Source organism: Mus pahari, chromosome 16 (genome assembly GCF_900095145.1).
Source record: "Mus pahari chromosome 16, PAHARI_EIJ_v1.1, whole genome shotgun sequence".
Lineage (NCBI taxonomy): Eukaryota > Metazoa > Chordata > Mammalia > Rodentia > Muridae > Mus > Mus pahari.
The window spans coordinates 14,946,661-14,974,069 of NC_034605.1; the positions used below are offsets into that span (position 1 = coordinate 14,946,661).

The following is a 27,409-nucleotide window of genomic DNA, read 5'->3' on the forward strand; positions in this document are numbered from 1 at the left end:
TAGATGAAGCCCTGTACTCTTAGAGGTTATACTGTGTCATGGTGAGAGAGACAGCCAAGTATAAATAAGTATGATCCAATTACATCTATCTTGCTCTTAAGCTTTATCAGTAATATTTGCTAACAAGAGAACATTTTACATGACTTTAAAAATTAAACCCTTTTAAAAGGGAATAGAACAGAGGGGGGAGGAGGAGAGAGGAGAACAGAGGAGAGCAGAGGAGAGGGGAGGGGAGGGAGGGGAGGGAGGGAAGGGGAGAGAAATGGAGGGAATGGAAGGGGAGAGGAGAGGAGAGGAGAGGAGAGGAGAGGAGAGGAGAGAAGAGAAGAGAAGAGAAGAGAAGAGAAGAGAAGAGAAGAGAAGAGAAGAGAAGAGAAGAGAAGAGAAGAGAAGAGAAGAGGAGTCTAGGAGAAAAATGAATGAATGGAATTGCCAAATGGTGTCAAGTACCAAGGGCAGAGTCTGGGCCCCAAGGGGAGAAAGCAATGAGACACATTCAAGAAAAAAAAAATCAGAAAGAGTGAGGCCAGAGATTAGGAAGCAAAGGGAACAGGGACATGTAGGAGCCAGATCCTAGCAGATGCTCTAAGTCATGGAAATGTGTCAGGGTTCATTGTAAATGTATGGGGAAGAACAGTGGGTTCAAGCAGGTCTCACTAAGCTTCTCATCATTGTGCCAGAGTGAAAGTCAGATGACCACCAGGGAGCTGATGCTCTACTCTAAGAGGTAATGCAATGCCATAGAGCAGAGCATAGAGTGAGGACTATGGCAAAAAGATGCCAGAGACCCAGAATGTATTTGGGGGAAAATGAAGGGAAAAGAGAGGAGCTGATGACTCAAGGACTCTTGACTGGGGATGGGACACACTCAAGGAGGTGAAGGACAAATTTGTGTGATGAGCCAGCCTATAGGCATACCTTCACTCTCTCCACTTACAAAGAAAAAGCAAAGGTCCGGAAAGGTGAAATCACTTTTAAAAAACCATTCGACCAAGCTGAGTATCACCTGCTAGTCTGTCCTCTTTGTTTCCAGCCTAGGTCTTTCCCTTATTATTCAGCTCCTCCTCCCCAGACACTGCTCAGAACGCCCCCCCCCCCGCCTCCTCAGTGCCTGGTATTATGTTTTTCTTGGAAAGAAATTTCATTACATATCTTAGCTTTTATCTACATTATTTCCTTTCTGGAAGCAAATAAACATGATTGAAAAATAATGGCTGTATAAAGAAGAGTATTTGAGACTGAGATAATACAGGGTAAAATACGAATTTTGGTGGGCCTCAGGCAGACTGTGTCTTCTAAACATTTATTTCAAAAGGACAAAATACCTGAGAGATTCTACTGCATTCTCCAGCACTCATAGGCGACCCCAATGCATCTCTGTGGTCCCAGACCCAAGGTTTTCCTTTACATTTCTTTTAATTTTTCCCAGAAAGGAATAGACTTACTTGGTTCAACTAATCTGATGAGTGAAAGACACTAATGGAAACCTTATGAAATAATAAGTTCACAAGATACTTCTGAACTGAGCAGGCCCACTTAATAGCTGTAAAAATGTAACCGGCAACAACCAAGGCTCCTGGCACCACATTGTCAAGATAAGGACTGGACAGGTACAACATGGAGAAAGACAACCAAAAGTTATAGTGCAAACCCAACAAATGCCACTGACCGGACACAGTCATTAGTATCTCAGAGATGTTTCATCTTCTACAAAACACAGATAAAAGAAGTATGTGCCCTACCGTAGTGCTCTGGAGATTAAGTCCTGTGGACAGATGTTGAGAATAAAGGCCCAGTGTGAAGGCTGTGGGTCCATCCTTGAATGTGAGTGTCAGATGACCCAACAAAAGCTGGGCCAAGTCAATGACTGAGTGTGCATGCATGTGTCCAAGTGTGTGCTTGTGAATGTGTGTGTGTGTGTGTGCACCCACAGTCTCTTCAGGGTCTATGTTATATTTTCTTTATGCTCTTGATGCCTATGAATGTAGTGCACCGAGATTGAAATCTGAGGCTATGCGTCTCTATTAAGACCTCGAGACAGAAACAAAAGAAAACATTCCAAAGCCGATTCTTCCTAAGGAAATGTTCTTTATGGCTGTTACACAGAGCCCGTGGTTTCAAACTGGGTCATACAGCTAAAGTAAAGAGTACTAGGAAGATGGGATAAGGTGCTGTTTTTTTTTTTGTTGTTGTTGTTTTTTGTTTTCCTTTCAAGATTACATGTGGTAGCCTGACTGACCTGAAACTCATTATGTAGCCCAGACTGGCTTCAAATTCCTGGCTGTCTTTCTGCCTCAGTTTCCTGAGTGCTGGGACTGTAGATCTGAGTCACCATGCCCATTATGATATGAACTTTTAGCGGAAGTGCTGTGCTGTCCTTCACAGCATCAAGATTTTGCCAGGAAGGAAAAGTGGTCTTGGGGTAGGATAGTAACAGTATTTGCTGGATAGAAAAAAAATTCAGCAGTGACATGCAAAGAAAATTGTGTGTTTTATTATCTTCTTTCTTCATGCTCACAATCTCTTTGGACCGGTTGAGCCAAGATAATGTAGGTCAAAGGAAAGTTCTTAAGCTTAAAAGACTTGCAGAAGCAGGCCACCTCCTCAGAAGCTACTCAAGAATATATATGTACAAGCCAAGACACATGCTGGTAATTCAAATATTCTGCATTCTGATGCTGGTGAGGTAAATTATGAATGTATGTAAGTATGTATTATCTTCCTTCCTTCTTCCTTCTTCTCTCTCTCCTTCCTTCTTCTCTCTCTCCTTCCTTCTTTCTTTTCTTTTCTTTTCTTTCTTTCTTTCTTTCTTTCTTTCTTTCTTTCTTTCTTTCTTTCTTTCTCTCTTTCCTCTATCATACACACACACACACACACACACACACACAAACACACACATTTTAAAATAAAGCCAGCTTGCTTTAAATTTCAGCAAGTACACTGTTACTTTAAATTTGAACTGGTCCAGGAAAGCACACAGCGTTATTTCTACTAAGACACAACTGAGCATGTCTGTATAGTCATATTGAGATGCACAAAGTCTGGCAATAAATGTGGACAAATCATAATGGCATGTATGTATGAAGATACCACAGTGAAGCCCATTATTTGGAAGGGGTAATAATGGTGATACACACAACAGAAACTTTAAGTGGTTCCAAAGTCCAACTTACAATTATGTTTCTCATTGATCATTTAATATAGATCAAGTCATTGACTCCCATTTCAAGCAAAGAATCAACTAGAAAAGACACTTACCTTATTGTACCTTTGCTGAAGTTCAGAATGTCACGTGCTTGGTCACTTAGTCAGAATGCAGCACTAGAAAACAACAAAATGTGGTTAACAGATGAGCAGGACCCTGGGAAGGTCGAAGGCAGTGGTTTTGAGAAAATATTTTGAAGCAACATACAAAAGTTATAAAATTTCCACCTGGAAGTGAATGTACAGGTCACGAGGATGAACCTCCATGTTATCAGCGATAAGACCACAGGGATTCAGTAAAGCTAACTCACATGTCACTCTCAGTAAGCAAAGCATCTACCATCCAAGCGTGAGGACCTCAGTTTAACCTGTGGAATTCACATTTAAAAGCCTGGTATGGTGGTGCACATCTGTAATTCTAGAACTTGAAGGTAGACTATGGGATTCCCAGAGTCTCGGGGTAGAGAAAGAGAACCCAAGGCCTAGGCTTCACAGCACATATGTAGCAGATGTGCAGCTTGGTTTTCATGTGGGTCCCGAACAACGTGAGCAGGGGCTGTCCCAAAAACTGTTGCCTGTCTGTGGGATATGTTCTTCTAGCTGTCTGCCTTGTCTGGTCTCAGTGGGAGAGGAAGCACCTAGCCTCACAGAGACTTGATATATTAGGGTGTGGGAATACCCAGGGGACCCCTACTTGCTCAGAGGAGAAGGGAAGGGGAATACAGGGAAGGTTTGTGGAAGGGGATGGGGAAGGGAGCAGTGAGTAGGATGCAAAGTGAAGACGTTAAAAACAACAACAACAATAACAAACCAAAACAGAATGGGAAAGTGGGGGAGAAGGAAAGGGAAAGAGAAGAAGCAACCCCCAGGGAGCTCCTGGTTCCATAGCTTCACCCCAACAACGTCTCCCTAAGGTCAGGCTGGCAAAGAAGGCCACTCACTGCAGAAAGTGAGGAGAACAACATTTCTTTCTTTTTTTCTTTTTTTGGTTTTTCGATACAGGGTTTCTCTGTATAGCCCTGGATGTCCTGGAACTCACTTTGTAGACCAGGCTGGCCTCAAACTCAGAAATCCACCTGCCTCTGCCTCCCGAGTGCTGGGATTAAAGGCGTGCACCACCACGCCCGGCTGAGAACAACATTTCTATCCCTCCCTTTTCATCCTCCCTTATTTCAAAGAGAAGCCATGTGCCCAATATGCCAGAGAGCCCTTCGTTCTGCCTTCCCCCTACACGATTCAAGAATATACTCATGCAATGACCTCATTCATGGAGACAATGAATATTAAGAAAACCCTTCCACTCCATTCAAGTGTAGACCTCATTTCAAAACTCTAGGGATGGAACTGTAGAAAAGTGACCAAGTTTGCTTTCTGCTGTGATAAACACAATAACCAAAAGCAACCTGGAGAGGAAAAAGGGCATACTTCACGTCATTGGTTATAGCTCATCATCGAGGGAGGTTGAGGCAGGAACTGAAGAGACCACGAAGAAATACAGCTTATTATCTTGCTTCTCCTGATGAGCTTAGCTACCTTCCTTTTTACATCTGAAGCTTCTCAAGGATGGCTCTGTGCATAGAGTGCTTGCCCCCCCCCCCATCAATCAGAAATCAAGAAAATGACACACAGACATGAGGAGAGTAAATCTGATAGAGGCCATTTCTCAATAGAAATTTCTTCATACACAGTCTAGGTTTGTAACAATTTGACAAAACCTAACCAGCACATGAAGCACTTCTTTAGTTAACTCTATTTTTAAAAATTGTGTCTGTACACATATATGGAGCCTAGAGAACAACCTGGGTGTTTTCCTTAGGAATACTGTCTATCTCCTTTGAAGAAAGGTATCTCACTGGCTTGGAGGTCATCAATTGATTAGGTACGCTGGCCACTAAGCCCCAGGGGTACATTATTTTCTATGTCCCCAGTGCTGGAATTACAAATATGTACCACCATATCTAGCATCTTTGATCAGGACCTGGAAAATACTCATGTGGCAAGCACTTTATCGACTGATCCATCCTTTAAAGGTTAATCAAACAAATAAAAGAGGCGCTATTGAAAAACAATGGGGGAAAGTGTCGCTGTGAAGGATGCTACTGTGGAGTTATGAAGGGAAGCTTCGAAGGGAGAAGTAGGTGAGAGCCTACAGTCACATGCACTGGACTGTCTCAGCAAGAAAGAGGGAACTGAGGCAAACTCCGCAAGTGTGGCCGGTGACCATAAAAACTCGGAGACACCCAGGAAACTTTAAGAAGGTATTGTAGAATCTAGAAAGTGTAACTGGTAAGTCAAAAATAGATCTGCATCCTATTCATTTAAGTCTGCAAGGACTACATGGAAAAAAAAGATAAAAGAAACAATAGGCACTCGGTCAATTTGAGAATCATTTCTCCCAGGGCATAGGATACCTGCCATCTGGACACCTCCTCTGCCTTCCCTTGGGACTGCCCCTGCAGCACTCTATACAGCATAGGAACCAGCAAGAGACTCTTGCCTATTTGCGCCTGAAATGAACAAAGCATTATGGACCCTTCCTCTCCTAGGACCGCTTGGTTAAGAAGAGTGTGTAACAGAAGGAGTCGCTATAGGGCTGAGCATTCTATGACACAGAGGGGAGCTGAGGCTGGGGTGTGGGCAGGACTTAGGTTATCACAGCCTAGGCCTTGAATCTGTTTGAGTGTCCTGCCTTTGCATTCTTGTGATTGTTACATAAACACGACGACTTTTACATCATCTCTACAGTCATATATCCTTGGAAACGAACATCCATCCCTAGCTCCACCTAAACACTCCTGTCCCTTCCAGAGATGTGGTCCAAGGACACTTCGCTGGGAGAAGGCAGGCAGTACTTCTCTCTCTCATCCCCATCTAACAAGCAGCACACAGGCATGCTGTTGAGTGCAGAGTTCATCAGTTACTGCTGTTGCCCTCTTAGGACTGAACAGTGGCGTTATAAGCATGTATGGCGTTATAAGCGTGTATGGCCACGCTTGCTTTTTCAAGTGGGTACTGAAGACTGAACTCCATGGCAGATGCATAGCCAGAGGATTCCTTTCATATGCAAGTCCATCACCTCATACTAACCTACCACATTCCAGAGAACAGTGAGCGAACCATCAGCCACAGTTTGGATTTCACTGTTAAAATTGGTTCAGTCTGCCAGGGAAAACTTTGGTCAACAAAGTTGTCTAATTTACAGCCAGGTCTCCTGGTGAGCTGAGATCTTGGATCCAGACTGCTTTGACAAGTCAATATATAGCCATTTGTAAGGCCAACTTAGACAAAAAGCACATTAACGTGACAATAGTTCATGAGGCATAGATTATGAAAGATTCCATTGATGTAAGTTTCCGTTCACTAAATGAATTTGGGAGCAATTTCTGGGACTGAAGACCCCCAAGTTTCTCCAGTATCAGATACAACAGAGTATTCATTTTGAAAACTAGCAAATGTGCTGGCTTCTGTCCTGGCTTCAAAGTCATTTTATTGCTAATGAATTGTACATGGCATTCACTTAAGAGTAAGCTGTAAATCTTGGACTATAGAAGATTGGCGTTTGCAAACCACAGTAACTATGGTTCAGAAGGTTACAGTCTTAGAATATTTCTGGTGATGTCAAAGATGACTGCTGCAATTACGCAGAGAGCTGAACATAGAGGGGTACAGTGCTGGGGACAGAAAAATAACCATAGAAAGCTAGAAGACAGATTTCTTTCCATGAGACTGCAAACTACTCTTTTGATTGACAACATGTAAGAGTTAGGTTGCCTGACCATTATTGAAGTAACAGAAGCTGAAGCCCAACTCTAGACTTTTGGGATGACAATCCAACAGGATTTATTTCCTTAAAACTTTGCTACTTTTTAATTATTTTGAGGATACACATTCTCTTATCTCCAGAAAGACACAAAGCATCAATTTAGATGTCTGCCCCCCCTTTTCAATTTAACTGGATGATAAATGAGTCCCCAGTCATCTGATTTAGATAGAATTGAACCTGCTCACAATCTTGAAATAACTTGGCTTAATTAACTAATTTAACTCCTGAATTCGTCTGAAATTAGATCCTGGACCCTTAGGGATAATCAAAATATTCCCATTTCAATTTCAAAGTTTGCTAGTCTACTTTATTTGAAGATCAAAATAACAAGTGGTTTGCAAAATTGAGATTGAAAGTCTTTTTACGGGTTTATGATAAATATATAGCACCTAAACTCAGAGACTAGGCAAGACCTACCTATATACATTCTTGTTGATGCTCATGCAGAAGTCACCCATTCCCTCATCTGTCCTTCATCTCACTTCTCATTGGTCCATTCAGAGTAGGGGAGACAAAGTAATTTATGACATGGAGTGGTTGTTTGGTAGTGTGTGTGTGTGTGTGTGTGTGTGTGTGTGTGTGTGTGTGCGCGCATGTGTGTGTGTGTGTGTGTGTGAACTTAGACACATGCATATGGAAGTCAGAGGTCTACTTTGGGTATGGTCCCTCAGATGCCACTTTCCTTGTGCTTTTGACATAGGGTTTCTCTTTGGGACCTGTGGCTTACTGATTAGGCTAGGCTAGCAGTCCACTGAGCTCTAGGCATCCTCCTGTTCCCATCCCACCTCTCTAGCTCTGGGATTAAAACTGAATGCCACCATAAAGGCTTTTCACATGGATGCCAAGGATGGAATTCAGGCCCCCAGGCTTCCACAGAAGGCTCTTTACCAACTGAGCTATCTCCTCATTCCTAAAATAGTTCTTTAAATAAAACAACCTCATCCTATATAAAGAGAACCCCAAACAACAGCAAGCAAAAGGAGTAGGGAGAGTAAGAGTTGGTCATTTCAATTGGCAAATGAAATCCACAGGTCCAAAACAGGTCCAATAATGGTCCCAAATCATTGTCAAGTAAATACATGTAGTGGCTGGCAGGCAGGCAAGCTTGGTGCCCCACCCCCTTTAAAACTTAGATATCCCATGATTAGAAGGAGCAACCACAACAAAAATTTACAAAAATTTTGTCCTAGTTTGTTTTCTATTGCTGTGATAGATACAAGCAACTTGAGAAGGGAAGGAGGTACTTGACTTAAAGTTACAGTCCATAGTTATGGGAATGAAAGATGACCCTTGGTCCAGGAAGCTGGAGGCAGGAACTGAAGTAGAGACCATATTGGAATGCTGCTTAATGACTTGCTCAGCTGCCCTTGTTATGCAGCCCAGTACCATTTGCCTAAGAATGGTGCTTCTCACAGTGGGCAGAGCCCTCCTTCTCCCAGAGCAAACATTAGATTTCATGCCACATAACAAACACTTTAGCGATTTAATGAGGTAGCACAGGACCATATAAAATCAAAGTATAGATCAAGCTTGTTAGTTCCAGTATCCAATTAAACGCTACTTCCATTTATCACATATACTAAAAGATGCAAGAAAAACCAACAAAGAAACTTGGAATAAAACAAACACATGATTCTAATACCTAGTCATCCCATTTATTATTCAATTCTACTGTATATAAATACCAAATGCTAGTTTCAGTTTTGATTTTTTTAAAATCATAAAACCCTAGAAAATTGAAGCTGAAAATACATATTAGCTCAATTTCTACAGATTCTGAACTCCATCTTTTGTTCATAGTAAGTTTAAAACGAAATCTGAAATTTAAGTAGGCTATGGCTGAAGACAAAGCAGGCATTTATTCACATTTTCCCGTTTACTGACATCACTCAGTACAAGGATTAAAAAAAAGCAACGCCCTCAGACTCCAGCTCCATTTATTAAGGTAAACTTTTTAGTGTATTTCAATTTCCAATGGAGTAGATCTCAGCATAACACTTTTCATACTCTACCAGGACCTTTTATAGCGATTATTTCTAAGTAACTTTTATTTTTAATGCACAATTCTGTGTGTAAGGTGCATGCCTGTCTGTTAGTGTGCATACATGAGCGCAGGTGCACGTGGATTTCAGAAGTACCTGATCCCTTGGAGCTAGAGCTACCAGAGGTTGCAGACTGCTTGACATAGCTGCTAGGACCCAAACTCACGATGTCTGCGAGAACACCAAGTGCTCTTAAGTCCTGGACCTTTTCCCCAGCTCCTATAGTGATGAACCTAAAGATAATTCATAGCAATGAATATACTATGGGGCCTCCTTCTGGGACATAACTGGGTTAAAGAGTTATTTGTTTTGTGTTAGACTTATGACATTTTTGAACTTTATGAGGTAGGGTGGTAAAAGGTGGCTAGTTAGTGTCACTGGTACAGATGAGGTGAGTTAAAGTGGCCACATGGATTTAAACAATTTCACCTATCCTTCTGTACCATAAAAGGGCAGTTTTCTACTTACTGGGTTCTGTTGTGACTTGAAATATTCTGTCACCTGTATACATAGAAGACAAGTTTATTTTATAGTTGGCAGCAGCCTGCACAGACAGAGAGGACCATTCACTGTCACCTAGTTTCTGCCCATGTTCTCTTGAACTGTGACCTCTACAAGCCTTAATTCCAAGCTACCCAACTCAGGAGCAGAATTTGAACAGTGGCTCACTAAAGACAAATAATACACAATAAATGATTTTCTTTTTACTTTTTTTTTTTTTTTTCCGAGACAGGGTTTCTCTTTGTAGCCCTGGCTGTTCTGGAACTCACTCTGTAGACCAGGCTGGCCTTGAACTCAGAAATCTGCCTGCCTCTGCCTCCCAAGTGCTAGGATTAAAGGCATGTGCCACCACTGCCCGGCTTCTTTTTACTTTTAAAAAATATTACAAATACCATTCAAAAGAAAAACATAAATGGTCTTTGTTTCTTTTACTCTTGGTCTCCTTGGTATTAACTGTTTGATATCTTTTCCTTGTTCATTTCTTTGGAATACACCCATATCCTTCAGATTGACCCATACCACCTAGACATCTATTCATTTGCCCTTCACACTGGATAATAGGTGAGATTTTTTAAATTAACCCGCATGTATCTCATGTAGGATTTATATAAGAACTGATATACTTCATTCAGTCAGTTCTTTTGTGAAGTTGTTTCTTCTTCTTCTTCTTCTTCTTCTTCTTCTTCTTCTTCTTCTTCTTCTTCTTCTTCTTCTTCTTCTCATTAGTATAGTAATAATAACCCTTATATGCATATGCATACTTAGTTTAGTTATGTATTCCATAGCAGTGATTCATGAGTCATGGAATATTCACGTTTAAAGTTTGGCTATTTTATTTCCCCTTTCCTCACCATAATTGGATATTATCCCTATTGATCTTTCTACAATGCTATATTCATCAATTTGTACAGATATTTACATTTATACGTTTGGCTATGGCTATATACCCATTTCTATGTGTATGAATTTTCACTGATACACTTTCATGACCCTTGGGGTTCCAAGGACTCTCAGGCTGAGAGCTGATTGGGAACAAGGTTTATCTAGATTAATTACTATGCTGCAAAGAACAAAGAGATAATTTTCAAGAAAGTATATGTAGTGAAAAAATAAAAACAGTAGCCATACGGCAGAGAAATGATTATAAAAGACTTAGCGACTTAGAGAGAGAAAAACTACAAAATGCATCTTTTAGTGAGTCATCCTACGAGGAAAGGCATCCTAGCCTTAAAAGTCAATGCTATTATTTCTTCCATGAAACCATAACTAAAAATTTTTCAACCCTGCAAATAGTTTAAAAGCTAAAAAAAAAAAAAAAAAAAAAAAAAAAAAAAAAATGCACCAGTCCTAAAACTGCTTAATTTTATAAAATGTGCTATATCTTTAAAATGCTGCTTTTCAGCAGACATGGGTGAGCTCAGGGGTTGGAAATGTTAACCACCCCTTTCTTCAGGTGACCTTTCTCAAGTCCTGCTCCAGGTGGCTTTAATTACAGTCTTTAAATCGCAGCTTGCTCTTAGTGCCTCTCTTCCTCAGAGTTTCTCTGGCTCTCTAAGTCATAGCATGAATATGAAAGTCCAAGAATAAATGTCATTTTTTTCCCAGCAGTTTTGCAGTCCTGACCAAGTCATGATGTTTACAAGGGTCAAGGAATGGAGGGATGAAATGTTCCTGGGGATTAGATTCTTATAAGGGACGTTCCCTTAGACGCTTCCAGAAGGAGCTAAAGAACCATCTTACAGGATCAAGGGGGAAATTTATCCTCCCAGGTCATTGCTGTAAAGTAGAACAGCCAGATTCAACCCCAGCACTTTGAAATTATCTAGAAGACAGAAAGAATGAGTAGTCTTTGCTCCAATTTCAAGTCGGTAGCAGATTTACTCTTTTTTGTTTTTTAATTTTTATTTTATTTTTTTATTAGATATTTTCTTTATTTACATTTCAAATGTTATGCCCTTTCCTTGTTTCCCCTCTGAAAACCCCCTATCCCAACCTCCCTCCCCCTGCTCAGAAACCCACCCACTCCTGCTTCCCTGTCCTGGCAGTCCTCTACATTGGGGCATCCTTCTCAGGACCAAGGGCCTCTCCTCCCATTGATGTCCAACAAGGCCATCCTCTGATACATATGCAGCTGGAACCATTGGTCCCTCCATGTGTACACTTTGGTTGGTGGTTTAGTCCCTGGGAGCTTCTTGGTGTACTGGTTGGTTCATATTGTTGTTGTTCCTCCTATGGGACTGCAAGTCCCTTCAGCTCCTTTGGTCCTTTCTCTAACTCCTCCATTTGGGACCTTGTGCTCAGTCCAATGGTTGGCTGAAAGCATGCTTCTCTGTAAGTGTTATGCACTAGCAGAGCCTCTCGGGAGACAGTTACATCAGGCTCCTGTCAGCAAGTGTTTGGTGACTGTATATGGGATGGATCTGCAGGTGGGACAGTCTCTGGATGGTCTTTCCTTGAGTCTCTGCTCCACACTTTGTCTCTGTATCTCCTCCCAAGGGTATTTTGTTTCCATTTCAACGAAGGACTGGAGTATCCATAATTTGGTCTTCCTTCTTAAGCTTCATTTGGTCTGTAAATTGTATCTTGGGTATTCTGAACTTTTGGGCTAATATCCACTTGTCAATGAGTGTATACCATGTGTGTATACTCTTATACAGATTTACTCTTAAACAAGCAAATGAAGGTATTTTTTGCTTGGTATCCATGACTGGTTTCTTTGGGGATGTTTCCTTTTTCCTTTTTTCATTCTTTAATCTTCAAAGTATTTTTTTAAGATTTTGCCAGACAACCTTTTATTACATCATAAAAGCAATACTAGGCACTAGATCTTAAAAATATGTTCTTACCAACTTTCAGAAATTAAAAGCACATAAACACATCTATAATATTTTTAATCTTAATAACAAAAAAGTTAAATGCAAACTATCATAATCAAAATGGATTAGAAACCTCAGAGTCAAGTATTAAACCTCACTGTAGAGGCTCACTGGGACTGGAGTGGGCACTCTAATGAGCCAAGAAGTTAATTTCAGCTTTATACCCACAAACATACATGTACACATATACATACACACATAAACATACCACATATACACATGTGCATATCTATATGTATGTATAAACTCTGAGGAAAAATAAGCTTAAATTGGGGAACATGTTCTGAAATAAACAGCTCAGCTCAGCTCAACCCTTTATCATTTTGAGTGGCATTCGTACCCAACTAGACCCAGGATGAAACATTTAGGGTCACAGTTACTTTGAGTCCAGTTTCAAGAGTAAACCAAGGTACTTCTGTTCCAAACAAGAAAAGTTGCTGTGAGATGAACCAGCACCATTCTGAGAATGCACAGACTGAGTTCCTTGGCCACATTGCCACCAACTGTGCACAAAGTCTTATTCTTAATTAATTTATTTATGTGTCTGTGTGTGCATGTCAAGTGTGGGTGAGTACCCGTGGAAACCAGAAGAGGCATCAGATCCCTTGCAGCTGGACTTACAATCAGTTGTGGGCTGCCTGGCATGGGTTCTGATAATTGACCTTGGTTCCCCTGCAAGAGCCATAATTATCTTCATCTCCTAATTGAAACAAAATGAAGCTGTCTGTCTTTAAATTGCTCTGTCAGGCATTTGTCACAGAGGGCCATAAGAGTATGTGACACATTCCCTCTGTCACAGCCTTCACTATGGTCAACACTGAGCTTATCACCTTCCCCACGATTAAATATTACTCCTACTGATGTATTTGTGCATCTATTACTTTTATGAGCATCTATGTGCTCACATGTGCTTTTGCAAGCACACCACTGCCCAGATGGACCAACAACCCAAACCAGAGGAAATGGTAAAGTCAAGTCTGGCACTTTGCAGCTGCAGCACTTCTTTGGTAAACTGTGGGTAAGAAAAACTTCTTAAAAACAGTTAATAAAAAGAAAGGAAACAACTATGGATGGAGAAAATACATAAACGATACTGCATACTGAGATGCTTGGGGACACAGCTGAGACAATAGTAATGATTGACTATAAAAAGAATGGTCAATGGTATTCTAGATGCAAGAGAAGCCTCCATGGGACTTTACAGTGGTCCCCTTAGTTACAAATCATCAGGGATTATCTTACCATTGTATCAGAAAAGGGATGGAAAGTAGTTCCAGAACTGTCCATCCCATAGTGTGATGCATATAATTATACAAGGCTGGGGAGGGGTCTCAGTGGGTAAAGTGCTTGCTGTACAAGGATGAGGACATGGGTTAAAATCCTCAGAGCCCAAGTAAAGCTGAATGCAATGGTACATGCAGCTATAATCCTGAAATGCTAGCACACATAAGGTGAGATGGGGGGGGGCAGAGATAGGAGAAACCCTGAAAACTATAGGGCAGCTAGCCCGACATATGAAATAGAGAACAAGAAGCCTCATCTCTAAGGAGATAAAACGTGATGACTGATACCCAAGTTTGTCATCCTTTGATATCCACATCTATGCAGTGACATACACATGCCCCCGCTTCTGCCACACACAATATACATATGCACAACTACAGAAGTTTTAAAGTCCTGTTGTAGGTTCAAATTTTCCTTTCTGTTTCACCATCTTTGCCAAAATTAACTCTCATAGGAATTGTACAGAGCCATCGAGATAGTCTGGTTTGGACACCTAGCCAACATGACAGGGTTGTGGAGGCAAATTCTGCAATCACATGAGATTTCATAGATATTCACAACATTTCCTAGATTACACTCAATGTTCCTAAAGCTCTGTAATGTGTTAGAAAGGGATTCAATGATTAAATAAACTTAAGAGCCACTGGGTTATTTCCAAACTGTGTTTATCCATGCTCACAGCAGGAGGAGCCAGAAGTGTGAACTGAGATGTGGACCTTGGCTCTGCTGAAGAATGTCCATTCTGACACCTGGTTCCCAAACCTTGCTTGAATGGCTCCAGTGTTCTTGGGAAAGACAGGGCAAATGCTGTGTTGGCTTAGCAGCCCAGGAGTAACTGTCTCTGCTAGTACAGAGAAAATAAAACTGCTCACTCAAAATCTAACCTAGATGAAAATGAATTTCCTTTCAAGTCTGTGTTAAGTATTTTTACCAAGCTCATTGACTCATTAATGAAAATAAACTTATCTCCCTGAAAAGGGAGTAGTGAATATGTGTTGAACAACAATAACTTAAGCAACAACAACAACAGCAGCAGCAGCAAAATAACCAATCTGGGGTTTGAAAAGAATCTAATAGTGTTGTTTAGGAATACATACTTTTAAATACTACAGTTCGAAATGCAGCCTTGACATTCTTAGACACACTCTTAACAATTCTAATGAGCTCCCACAACTCTATTTTGCTAAAACTTCAACCTCTTAAATATTTGGAAAGGTCACTTTGAAGATGACGAATTTTGATTTTTGTAATTTCCAACTGTACAGCTGTTCTCAGGAAATATACCACCATTGGCATTGTAAACATCACACTTAATCAGATTCCTTGAAGCTTTTCTTGTTAAATACTCTTTCAGAAAATGTCCAAGTGGTGTGAGACAGTCTGATGTTTTCATGTTGGCTTTAATGATACTTTTGACTGGTGAATGGTTAACACACACTGCTGGATATTGGACTACCAGTCACCCAGGGCACCTTAGATCTGTGTGGCAAATGCACAGAGCCAGAAGTCACTTAAGAGATACCCTCAGAGAAAATCTTAAGGAAAGTTTGTGTAAGATAGCCTATGCATTATGTCAAGGAATGGGTAAAAATGGAAAACCCAGGTCTAAAGTTCTTTTATCAACTTCCTAATCTTATAATAAAAAGTATCTACACAAAATAAGCTGGGTGTCAGGGATTATACAACAATCACAGCCCTTAGGAGACTGAGGCAGGAGGATTTCTCTAAGTTTAAGGATACCCTGGACTTGATGGTGAGTTCTAGGTTAACCTCGTACTGAATCAGATACTGGTCCCACTTGCCTACACTAATCTTAAGACACACACAGGATATCTAAGTGTACCCAATATGTAAATATATTGATTGATCACATTTTAAAAGGTTACATAGTCAATATGCCGTGGGACTGTTGATAATGGTAGTTATAAATTAGTATTTATTCATTTATTTAGGGTACTCCTATCTCCGAAATTGTCCCTAGTGCATGTCTATTGGTATTAAATAACACATATGAAAAAACACGCAGAGGCAAAATCATGATGAAAGACCAGGAGAAAGAAAGGGATGGGGGAGTCTGAGCTGGGCTCGTGGCACTATTTTTAAATGTTTAGAGAGTGCAGCAAAGAAGGACTCTGTTCACCCAGAGTCCTATAAGAAACGTGCTTTGCATGCAGTGTTAAAGTTTCTCTTTGGTGTCAATTCATGGTACAGATTTGTGGTATCGCTTCTGTCAGACACTCTGGTGATGGACACAGAGACCTGTATCAGACACGAGGGGCTATTTTCTTTTCCTCTTAAGATATGTTGACATTCTTCAGGTGCCTGGTGAATGTACAGATTAAATTCTGGACATACCTAGGGGAGTTGCCCATTGCCTGTATGTTTGGCTAAGTAATAAACACAGGGGCTGGGAAATGGTGGTTCAGCGGTTTGAGTGTGTACCATGCAAGTGTGAGCACCAGGGTTTAGATCTGTAGAATCCACTTAAATGTTGTCTAAGTGTGGTGTCTCACATGCAAGTCCAGTCTCAGAAGACAGAGACTGTTAACTCCCAGAGCAAGCTGGCTAGCAAGACAAGCCATGTCTGCTAACTGTTAGACGGAGAGACCCTGCCTCAGTGAATACAGTAGAATAGCAATGAAGGAAGATTCCTGACATCAACCACCTCAGATTCAAAATCCAGAACACATGTGCAGCAATACACATGTACACACACACACACACACACACACACACACACGCCCAATGCATACATACATGCGCACACAGATTGATGCAACATACACACACAGAAATAGAAACAACAACAACAACTAATATATTCTAATAGCCAAGGCTTGCCTCCTACCTGGTGTTCTAAAACAGAGACTGAAGGCCCCCTATGGCTCTAGTGTTAAATTAGCAGAGGTGATTCACTTCTGCATAAGCTAGTCTCAGGGACTCCTCAGGGAAGAGCTTTTTCCTTGATTGTCAGATGGCAGTCCATTTTCCCTTAGAGAGACCTGCCTGTACCTTAGATTTTGACAAGTTCCAGAATCTCCAAAGGTCTCACTCTGCTTTTTGAAAACATGAAATAAAAACAGTATATCTGAAGCATATAGGAGAGAAGTACATAGAAAGAGTTATAGAAGTTAGAAGTTACTATTGCTTTCAACTTGACCTCCCCAGAGTACATTAGCAGTGGCGTTTCTTGCAAAGCCTGACCACTATATCATTTTCCTTCCAGATATTTGACAGAGCTAATCTCCCCTGTCTAGTCTATGGGGGCTTTACAGAAATACTGCCTATATTGCAGGGTTGAGAGTCCATATAGACAGAGTGCTGGGAATGAACTCCGAGGGGAGCTGCCAAGGAAGGAAAAAGAGACAAGTGTACAGTTTCAATATTGGTTCTCAAATTGGGGAGTAAAATCAATTGATACGGAAATATTTTAATTCTTATAACAACAGTTTTTCTAAGACCCTCTTTTAAAATCATGATTTAGTTGGGAGATAAAGAAAATAGTTAGATTCATTAACCATCTCGCTATTAAATCAACCCCAAATGAGTATGATTATTGAAAGTTTTGTCAGCCAAATATCAATATGGCCATTCTTCCATTGTATTGGAAACTAGAAGTGAAATATTTTTGGCTAATAGGTATTTTTATTTAAATATATTCCCCTTGAGTTTGAAAATTCCACAAATCCTATGTGCTGGAATATTTATCACTGTGATAGATATTTTCAGAATTGTGAAAATTACACACTGATCTGTTCACTCTAAATGTAAATAAGTCTAAAATCTATAAATTAATTTCTACTTGCATGTGAATTAGTTTTTTCATAAATTTATTATTAGTATGTGATATATGCAGGTGGTATGTGGTCAATATAGAACCCAGAGGACAAGTTTTGGGGGTCTGAGGTCAAACTGAGGTAACAATCCAGGTTTGCTCCCATTTCACCTGGTTGTCCTTTAGCCACAGACAACATGAGTTCTAATAAGAGAATATATATTTAAAATATTTTTTAGTTTTGTGTGTGTATGTGTGTGTGTGTGTGTGTGTGTGTGTGTGTGTGTGTGTGTGCATGTTTAAGTTGAGATCAGAAGAGGGCATCATATCCTCTGGTGGTAATATTATGTAATACAGGTGGTTGTAAGACACTTGGCATAGGCGGTGAGAACTGAATTCAGGTCCTCTGTAAGAGAAGTGATTGTTCTTAAATGCTGAGTCATATTTTCAGCCCCAGAGAATAACTGTTTTGTTTGACAATACAGAAGTTAGTATTTTTATCAGCTTAGGGCAGTTTGGATCAGTGGGAAATTTCTAAACGTTATTTTGATACTCACTAAGCATGCCCTGACAGCTACCCAGCCATGTCACGCTGATGATGTAATAATTCTAAGCTAAGGCACTATCTAAAATTTATACAATATGTGGCATTGTTCTTTTTTGTCTTTTAAAAAAAATCTTCATAATATTATCTCTTCGATGCCTTGATGTTCCTCATTCTAAAGGATCCGTATGGCCATAAATGTTTTTAACAGATGCAGTTACTTTCCCAGCATTTGCATTTCCTCAGATGCCAGGTCAGAGGTTAACTTTCGATGCATACCATAAACCTGTTTTAGTGACAGGCTTTAGGACAGCACCAACACGCCACAGGGCTATGCGAATGATGCTCCTTTCTGGGTGTCTTTTCTAATTGCCACTGTCAGAGCTTCATGCTTCTGATGAGAGCCTGCAGTCATTGGTGTGGGCTGACTGGGTGCACACCATGTGTGAGAGGAAGGCACAGAGAGGCAGTGGTGAGACAGAGATGGAATAAAATGCCAGGCTTCATGGAGAGATGCAGTCAGAGACATGAGTAGGCACAACAGGAACTTGATTTTTCAAAGCATTATGGCTCTTTGTTTCTATTCCCTATGCAGTGATAGACCTTTTCCTAAAACCACTATATATGGTTTGTGTGCATGCATATGTGTGTGTGTTTGTGTCATCATTGCTTTTATATATGCATATACATATATCATATATACATATACACATACGCACATACACATATATGTGGGGCTGTGATAGACAGCCTATTTTGATTGAGTGAGTCTTGCTCCAGCAACCCAGTAGAAAACTCTACAAGGGACAGAAAAGTGAGCCACATTCCCAGTCAGGTGCCTTATACCACAGAGTCCCCAACTCCATAATTCTGTGACTATAAGTCATGCAGATAATGTCCCAAGCTTCTGGCATTCTGGCTAGACTCCACCCCCACAGTTACCCGACTATAGCCACATATGCTTCTCCCCACAGTTACCTGATAGCCCAGCCCACTATAAAAGGGGCTGCTTGGCCCCTCCTCGCTCTCTCTAAGCTCTCACCTTTCTTACTCTCATCACTAGCCCTCCTTCTCTCTTTCCCTCTTCCCCCACGTGGCCATGGCTGGCCTCTCTCCCTCTTCCCACCTTCTCTCTTTCCCCCTGCCTTTCTACAATAAAGCTCTAAAACCATAGACTGTCTCTGTTCATCAAGGCCCACCATGCTTGAATGATGGGGTAGGCTTTCCCCTAAGGAGCCAGGTCTAATCTCCAGCTGGAAGGCCTTCCTACGCTCCAGCCATGGACCAGACCAAGGACTCTCACCCATGTGGGAACTATCCAGCACCTCCCTCTCTCCCTGCCCTCTCCTCCCTTTGGCACCGGGCTGACTGAGCTGCCCCTGGGGTCCCCATTCTGTTCTCAGTTCTTCCACAGTGTCCAGTGGTGTCTGAGATGCCCGAGGCTGAGAACCTGGTGCCTAGGACTGCCCCTTGTCCACCATCCACCAAGCTGGGATTCCATGGCTTCCCACAGCTAGACACCCACCTGGGGCCACGTGGAAAGCATGGGGCAGTCCTTCCGAGTCTGCCTGCCCAGAGCACTGGAACTCTGGCAGGACACGGCTTTCTCCTACTCCCTTCTTTCCCGCATGCTTCCTGCTCCAACCCTCATTCATATATATATATATATATATATATATATATATATATATACACACATATATATATATATATATATGATAATATAATATTAATATATATGCAGAAACCTACATTCAAATATGTATAAAGATATACATATAAACATACACATATAAATACATATATGCAGAAACCTATATTCAAATATGTATAAAGATACACATATACATAGCCTAGATGTGTTTTCCTTATGTCACATGCAAATGTGCTGCTGTGGAAATGCTTTCTCTGCTGTAAGTCCCGAGCTGGTCCATAGAATTTGTCTCCAGCAAGAAAGCTGTGAGCTGCAGGAGGAGTAAAGGTTTGGCTTCACGTTTCAGGAACACATCACCTCCTCACTTCTCACTGCCAGCATTCTCCTAAGAGCACCGGGTGAGCCGTGGAAAAGGAGGGCACAGCGCCCTGAATCCCATCTGCCTGTTTTGTAATCGTTCACACAGCATTCTCTTAAGCTCGAGTTTATATCCAACACGGGCTTACTCACTCAGTACAGTTTACACAAGTTACATAGTCTTTTTTATTCACTGTAATTTTATGGTGAGGGGATGTATGTGTCAATTTCCACAGCTATAATTGAGGAGGGGAAACTGAGTCCCAGGGAAGTTAGGTTGATTCCTTACTGGTGGGATTTGATGCGGATCTGTCCAACCCTATATCCGGAACCATTATGATCATCTATAGGAATTCCCCAATAATTTAGCTTCCTATTCTTCCAATGTAAGTTCTTATATAATCCAGAGGATGGTGTGAAGTCCTTAGGGGGCACAACAAAGGAAGCCTGAAGAAAAATGAATTAGAAATTCATCATTTCTAAGAGTCATAGGACAAGTCTTCTCAGAGTTTCTGGGAGAGTGAAGTTGGCAAGCAAAGAGGAATAGGCTGTCTGCTGTTTATCTCTGGGTCTGATTGCTTTCTCCTTATCTGTCTGAAGAGGAGGGCATGCAATTTACGGAATGAGAAGTTCTCTCACGTAAAGAAGATTGGAAGCCATAAAGAGGACTTTGACAAAGGTAAAAAGTACAGAAATCCTTGATTGATACAAAGGGCAATCCAATCATCAGCTATAGCTCCATTCATAAAATCAACTAATAAAGATTCAGCAAATACAGCCCAATCAAAGGTGTTGTTTTGTTTTCAGACAGACTGCTCTAATTTCATTTCTGTCATTGTGCTATTATCCTGGTAAAATGTAACCTGTGGTCAAAAGGATTTGCTTGGTTCACAACTCCAGCTTAGAGTCAGTTATTACAGGGAAGTCAAGATAGCAACATAAGCATCACATCTACAGACTAGAGCAGAGAGAATGAGTGCATGCTTCCTTGTTTGTTTGTCTGATCTCCAACTAGATGACTCCTGCTTCATAACTGTTCAAAACACTGCCTAGGGAATGGGGCCACTTATAATGGGCTGAGTCTTCCTATGCATGTTAATAATCAAGACACTGTTCCCTGACCCCGATGTGCCCACGGGCAAACTGATCTGAATAATTCCTAAGACTTTCTTCCCAGATGATTCTAGGTTGTGTCAAATTAACAATTAAACACAACCAATAAACAGATGAATTGAAATAAAAATTAGAACTCTGGCACCTGATTCCTTAAGAACCTTTTAGAAAATATAACTTCGAATGGGTACTTTGAAATGGTGAAAGGTGAGATCAGAACAAAGCCAGGGGCTTCTGTTGCTGAAGATCTTTACGCAGAGAGACAAACTGGTTGTCAGGCTCTTAGGGCAATAACATAGTCATGTTAGAGATCTATGGAGTCTCCACTGGGTCCATGAGAACAATTCATTTACATGCATTAGAGTTCTGCATGTGGTACTGAGAATGAATAAAATCTATTATGATTCCTACTCACCCTCTTCAGCACCAATCAATTTTCTTAAGCTGGTGATCTGTTTTCAGTGAGAGGTGTGTGAGTCTGCTATACTACATAATTTCGTACACAGTTCTACCTACTTCATGAAGTTGTTGCACCATTCAGAGAGAAATGGTCCCTATTAAGCTTTCTGTCAGCAAAATAAACAAATGATCACGTGTAAGTCTCAGGTGCAGCTGGCATTCCACGACCTAGTTGCACATAGGGAAATCATATTGGAAAAACCAATAAAACAGAGTTCTTCACATTTAATAAATGTAGTGAATAAGAAACCCCTCAGTTTATAGTGTGTATATATTTATCCCCCAGCTAACAGAGCCTTAATTACATTGCTTTCATTCTCTTCTGCTCACTTTGTTAATTTCAGTGATGAGAAGGGGAAGCTCTGAACTAAAAATCATTTACTTTTTACAAAAGTTCATTCGAGGTTATGGAGGCTAAAGCATGATTTGTAGTTTATAGAGGGGAAATGGTTAGCATTTCTTTTAAAAAGAAAACATCTGAGTGCTTTTTAGAGCACGAGGGCTATGATATTGGAGTCAGAATGTGGTAAGGATCCTGCCTCTGTTGATTTTGCTGACCAAGGGTGTCTGTCTGTCCTCTTGGTACGTCAGTTTGTTCTTTCTTAGACACAATGACTTCTTAGACAGGTTTGGAGAAGCACACTTGTCACCTTGGCATTGAGGGGGCTGATGTAGGAGGACTGTTGTGAGTTTAAAGTTAATATGGTCTACATGAAAAGACCCAACACTCAAAAACCTGAAAGCTAATACAATAAAATCACAACACACAATCTACTATAAGGACTCAATTGTTTCATCTGTAGGAAGAGACTGCAGTCATGCGTGGTAAGCTGTGTGCTCTTTAATCTCAGCTATCATAGCATCTACATAAAGTTATATTGTTTCATAAATACTCAATGGATTAGGCACTGCAGCAGCAGCTTGATAATAATAGCTAAAGCCAAGAGACTTTAGCACACCATTGAGCAAAATTCATGATGGAATGGATAAACAGAGGACAAATGTAGATAGAGTCAATATAAATGCATTGTAGTTCTTGGAGCACAAATATTGATATTAGAATTGATTCTTGCTTTGTATTGTTCCTTTAAGACCAATTTTAATGGCCATACAATTTTAGTTAGGAGAATATGTGAATAGAAGGTGTAGCCTGGAGAGATAGCTCAGTCAGCAAAATGCTTGCTGTGCAAGCAAGGGGACCTGTTTGGATCCATGTAAAAAATCTGGACATAATGGCAGGTGCCTGCAATCCTAGGGCCCGCTGAGGAAGTGGAAATAAATAGATTTCTGGAGCTTGCTGTCCAGCCAGTCTATTCTAATAGATAAGCTCCAGGTTAGTGACAATTCTCAACTCAGAAAGTTAGTTAGAGAATGATGGAGAAAGACACATAACATTAACCTCTGGGTTCATATATACATATACATGTACACATATGCATACACATGTACACCACATGTACATGCACACACACATGCACACCCCCACACAAAGGTGATTACACTATGATATATTGATTGCATGATGTTGTTTATATTATTTTCATATATATATATTTACATATATATGAATGATTTGTGCATGTGCAGAACTTTTAAACTAAATAATAAAAACAGCTTAAGAGAAACCACATTTCAATTGATTCAACTGACACATCATTAAAGAGTATCTGCAGACAGTTTACAGATGAGTCAGTCCTTACAGACACAGAGTGACAACAGGTATCACTGTGTGCTCACTAAAGCAATGAAAGTTAAACCTAACCATGCAATTTCTGCAGGCATTGTGAAAACAGAACACCCCCCCCCCCCACACACACACACACATACACACACTTTAGTTTCTGGGAATGCCAAATGTTTTATATAGCCTTTGGAAAACAGTTTAGCACCTTCCTAAAAGGTTAAACAGGAGTATCCATTTGACTCAAACAATCTACTCCTTGGTCTTTAGGCCCATAAGAGAAGTGACATCATTTCCCTATACAAAGACATGGATGTGCTTGTCTGTAGAGGATTTACTTCACCAGTCTCACTCTGGAAATAAGTCAAACTTCTGCTAAAATGATGAATGGGAAAATAAAGTGGCATATAGCTGTAATAGAACAAGTACTAATTAACACAAAGGAATACACTCTCCATAAATAGACAAGTACGAATCTCTCCAAGAATTTATGCTTGAAAGGAGCAATATAAAAAAAGATATCATTTTGTCTAACTCCATTTTTTGTAATATTCTAGGATTTTCTAGAATCTTCCAGAAAACCTGTCAGTGGATGCCTAAAAGTGGATGAGGGGTAGATGGCAGGATTTGGAGGGTGACTAAACATGACCTGAGGCATGTTGTCTGCCGTGCTCACTTTGGTGGCACATCTATGCAAACATCAAAACTTCCAATCATTCTTTAACATATGCAGCTCATAGCATTTTATCTATTTCCATTAAAGCTAAAAAAATAAATTCTTCATCTGTAGGTTTCAGCAAATATTATTTCCAGCTTCCTGCAGTTATGCCAAATAGAAAAACAAATAGGATCCTCTAAGAAAAAATTATTTCAAACGGCAATAATATGCTTAGCCCATTTGGCAAAGTTAGACTTTTTCTTGAAACAAAGATTATACCTAACAGTTTAACATTTAAAGTTCTATCCTGCTAACCATCCCACACAAACAAACAAACAAACATCATATTTCTCCAGAAAGCAGTACAGGGACCCACAAGTATTCATTCTCAAATGTTCAAAATTTGATGGTGACCTGGTAGTGTCACTGTCCTTTTGTGACATTTGCAGAGTGGTGTTCTGAATTACAAAACCTCTAAAGACAGCACCCAAGGCTTACCATGTCATGTTTTGGAAAAGAGTAGGTATATGATATTTTTTATGTGGAAGTGCCAATGTCTCTGACTTTAAGACACACAGAAAAACCTAAATCGATGGAAATACCTAGGTAGAAACATTCCAACAAACAAGAATTTTGTCAGACTGGTTCTTTTCAGAAACTCTATTTATTAAATCCAATAAAAGTCTAGTTAGTACACAGGGACATTTTCAGAAGCAGAATCCCCTATGAACAATGAGGGAGGCATATGAGCCAAGCACATAAGGTCTCAGATGGCAGAACACTTGGGTTGTACCTCCATGTACTGGGATACTCCCTAAGGAGTCTCAGCTGACAAGAAAGGAATCCTGTTCCTTTGTAGCTAAATGATGTTAAAATTAAATTAGACAGAAGCTTTAAAAATTTCCTCCAACACTCTTTGATATTGGCCATGAGTATAAATTTTCTGTTTATTGCAATTCAGGGATAAGCCTATACAATAAAATATTTAAAACCTTATGAAGTATGGGTACACCTTTGTTTACTAGTAAATACTTGGGCATTTCTCTTAGTGCAAAGTGACTTTCCTTTTAAAATATACAAACAGAACCCAGGTGTAGTGATGCATGCCTAATATCCCAGTACGTGGGAATTAGAGGAAGGAAGATCACAAATTCAGATCCAGTCTCAGTTACATAGAGAGTCATGAGTGTGAGAACAACCTTGGCTACATAAGACTGTCTCAACAAGCAATCAGCTGCACAAAACGAGATGAAATGCATAAGAAATGCATAGTGAGCACACTCCTTAATCTTAAACCCAAACTAACTTATACATATTGATGTAACAACCATAAAAAAGCAAACAAAATATAAAACATGATAGAATTAAAATTTTGAAACTTTTAAGAGAAGCAAAATCATGCAGCTATTTCTTCTTACTGTCAGGTGAGGGGACTCCTTCCAAGATCCCCAGTGGATGCCTCAAATCACTAACAGTAGACTGTTACATACACACACACACACACACACACACACACACACACACACACACACACACTTTCACACCATGACAAAGGCTAGAGGGATGTACTTGTACTTCCTCACCATTGTGAGGATATGAAGTAATGTAGCTATGTGATGAGCTGATTTCTGAGCCCTATGGAGTAGCATTAGGCTTCCATTTCAGGATTATTTGAATATGAGCATTGTAATGTTGCAAGGGTTGATGGTTAACCAAGATGGCCCCTGAAAGACTTATGGGGGTAGAATACATGGAATGAATCTCTAGATAAAGGAGTGATCCTAGTCCAGGATTGGGCTAAGTACCAAGATCACACTGATGTTTCTACTACACAGGACAGTGTGCAACTTAAATTTTATATATTGCTTATTTCTAGAATTTTCCATGAAATGGGTTTAGATCATGCTTGGCTATAGGTGACTGAACCTGGAGGAAACAAACCCATATGAAGAGGGATTATAATACTTAAAGAAATCCAAGATAAATTTCCATTACCTCTTCTGACCTGCTCTGGCCCCACACCCCAATTCACTGGAGGTACTTGGTCTTGGCTGCGTTCTACCATTGTTAATTGCTCAGGGAGTCCAAACTTCTACCACTGACAGGATCAATTTCATGGTAACATCTCTCTTATTCTGTTGAGATGTTACGTTTTGTATTCACACAGCAATCTGGAAGACGCTACAACTGAGTAAAGATATATAATTTCTCTCTGAGCTTTGCTTTTATCGTTTATCCAATGAAAATAGTATTGCACTCCTCTTAGTTTTGTTGTGAAGAATAAAGACACAGATATAACTATTTTTTCTTCTCTCTTTTCTGTCTTTGCTGGTTATTGATCCAGGTCTTTATATACTCAGGCAAGCAGATGACCACTGAGCTATCAATCCAGCCAACAATATTTCTGAAATATATTATCTCCTAGGTTTTCCATGAAAGGCATTTGATTGGTTTTACTCTAGAAAGGCCTAAAGCAGAGGACCTTTGTATTCTGTCTTGTGCTTCTCTGAACATCACAAAGAACAACAACAGTGAGCTACCGGATTTTAAAAGTGCTACAGCTGACTTTTGTTGAAAAAAAAAAAATCCAGTACAGCCAGGGCTATACAGAGAAACTCTGTCTTGAAAAACAAACAAAAAATAAATAAATAAAACAAATAAACGAAAAAAAAAAGAAAAAAAAAAAGAAAAAAAATCCTACTGTAGAGTAGGCTGGGGTAGTTTTCATGTCAAGTAATAAATTCCAAAATTAATTTCCAATGCACGTGCAATGGAAGGGTTGTTTTAAAGCAAGCCTTTTAAAGGTTTAGTTTCTCATATTAATGGCATTCCAGGGAGTTAAACATTGTAAATGTACACAGATTTATCAGTCTCCGAAGAAGGAAAAAACTGTACCAGTTTCTTTTTTTCTTCAACATACCAAATTTTGAAGCAATGGACTCGTTCACTAATTTCAGTCTTCTATATATTGTTTTTTTGTTTTTTGTTTTTTTTATCACCTAGGAACATACAAGCTAATAATATAGGTCGCTTGCTGAGTAAGAAAGATGTCCATGTATTTGGAGTTTGACATGTTTTTAATATTAAAATAGAGTTAACTCACTCAGTTACTATAAGCCAGACAAACTCTAAGAACCATGAGTGTTCTGATTTCTCATAGCAATCTCATGCAGGTGGTGGCATCACCATCAATATCACTGTCACCATCACCATCACCATCACCACTACCATCACCGCCACTGCAGCCACCACCACCACCACCACCATAACTACCAGCATCACCATCATCCTTATATGGAAGAAAGCAGCACCCATAGTGGACAAGTAATCCCAGGAAAGAACAGGGGTAGCTTGCTGTATTTGACTACAGTAGATGAATGCGTTTTAATTATTCTTCACTCTGTTGTTTGAGTTTAGAAATTGACATATTTTCACACA

General features: G+C 40.1%; 1 protein-coding gene across 4 annotated transcripts in view; it reads right to left on the reverse strand.

Moving 5' to 3' along the window:
* Positions 1–27,409, reverse strand: part of Chrm3 (cholinergic receptor muscarinic 3) — a 461,004-nt gene that overhangs the window by 242,423 nt on the left and 191,172 nt on the right. For all 4 annotated transcript variants that reach the window (XM_029547348.1, XM_029547349.1, XM_029547351.1 and 1 more), the window contains exon 3: positions 3,259–3,321. The gene's annotated coding sequence lies outside the window, so the exon portion shown is untranslated. The remainder of the gene's footprint in view (positions 1–3,258; positions 3,322–27,409) is intronic.